Raw genomic sequence first — 1,770 nt, forward strand, 5'->3', positions numbered from 1 at the left:
TTCGGACGTCCTCCATTACTGCTCAGTCAGCAGACTGGCGGTGGGCTCCTGGGTGGTCCTGCAACCTCAAAAGTAATATTATTAAATTAATTAATTTTAATTAATTTGTGTTTAATTAATATTAATTTATTTGTAGTCATGTACATGCACAGAATGCTAATCAAATTTTAAAAGTATTATTTATATCAGTTTTTTTATGATTTCTGGTGGCCATTTTGTTTACAAACTTGTATATACACGTACTTGTACAGTACATGTACATGTGGTTCTTTAAATACATGTATACATTTACCTGTCAATATTTAACTCAGTTGCACTTATACATGTATGTATAGTATTAGGTATTGTTATATAAGTACATGTATATACATGTACATGTACATGTACATTTATTGCATATTGCTTATAAAGGTGCTATATAATATTTTTCATTATCTCTAATTATTAGTTTTTAATTATTATTTTTATTGTCCTTATAGGGTATTGCTGTTCCTCAGCGTATCAGTTCATCAGTTTCCTCGTCCCAGACCACGCCCCCTCACTCTGAGGGCGTGTCCAGTATCATAGCATCATCCTCATCTCCTGTCGGAGGGAAGGCGGGGACTAATGTTGAGACCACACCCCCTACCATACCATCAGTCAGTAGTATTGATACTTCAACTCCTAGCTCTACCAGTAAGAGAGAGAGAGAGAGGGAGGGAAGAGAGAGAGAGAGAGAGGGGGGGGGAGGGAAGAGAGAGTATGTGATAGTACATGTACATGTACATGTCGGAAATGATATACTTTTGTGGTGGTTGATTTTGCTCCAATTTTGTAAATATACTCTTTTATTAATAACAATTCGTGTATAGTAGAGAATTGTGAATTTCTTGATTAGAATTATTTTTCAATACATTAATAAAAGAATTGGCATACTTTTGTGTGAATTTTTGATTAAAATGGTGTACCAATAGATAATTGATTTGATCAATTTTGGGAATTTTAAAAACCTCTCTCCCTCTCCCCCAGTCTCTCCATTACAGTATTCAGTATCAGCAGTGGATTCCTCCAGCAGTCGTCCGTCAGTTAATGATACTAGTGCTCCAGTACCACCCCATGAGGTCACTAGCACTACCAACGACTCATCACGTGATAATGAGGAGACTGAGGAACCAGCTGCTGGGAATAAGAACCCAACCAGTCAACAGACTGGAGGAGGAGGAGGAGGAGGGCAGAGGAAGAAACAATCAGGAAATAGAGAAAGAGGAACTGGTGAGTTTACTACATGTGTATACAAATTACATATGCAGTGATCTTTACAATGCTTAAGATGTTTATCTACATGTACAAGCTTGCATGTTCAGCTTTTGGAGTAACTTTTAAAATTTATAAAAAATCCAATTTTGATAGGAATCAGCTCAAACTTTCTACGCAACATAAGAACGTGTATATGTATCAGGAAATGTAATAAAAATTGAGAATTCTTTACTTTTCATTTTTGGCAAAATTTGGCCCGTGACCATGTACTATAGTACAGGAACTTTTGTCTGATTTTGGAGTAACTTTAAAAATTCATAAAAAATCTAAATTTGATTGGAATCAGCTCAAACTTTCTACGCAACATAAGTACATGTATATGCATCAGAAATGGTAATTAAAATTGAGAAATTTTTAATTTTCATTTTTGGCAAAATTTGGCCCATGACCCTGTACTATAGTACAGGGACTTTTGTTCGATTTTGGAGTAACTTTAAGAATTCATAAAAAAATCTAATTTTGATCGGAATCAGC

At 35.1% G+C, this 1,770-nt stretch overlaps 1 long non-coding RNA gene across 1 annotated transcript; it reads left to right on the forward strand.

The window, feature by feature from the left end:
- LOC105315367 (uncharacterized) lies at positions 1-1,234 on the forward strand. Its single transcript, XR_002189044.1, has 3 exons — positions 1-72; positions 480-675; positions 1,009-1,234. It is a non-coding gene; the product is annotated as an uncharacterized LOC105315367 (long non-coding RNA).
- Positions 1,235-1,770: the final 536 nt, after the last annotated feature.

This window comes from Amphimedon queenslandica, unplaced genomic scaffold, assembly GCF_000090795.2.
Source record: "Amphimedon queenslandica unplaced genomic scaffold, v1.1 AMPQUscaffold_10635, whole genome shotgun sequence".
NCBI classification, from domain to species: domain Eukaryota; kingdom Metazoa; phylum Porifera; class Demospongiae; order Haplosclerida; family Niphatidae; genus Amphimedon; species Amphimedon queenslandica.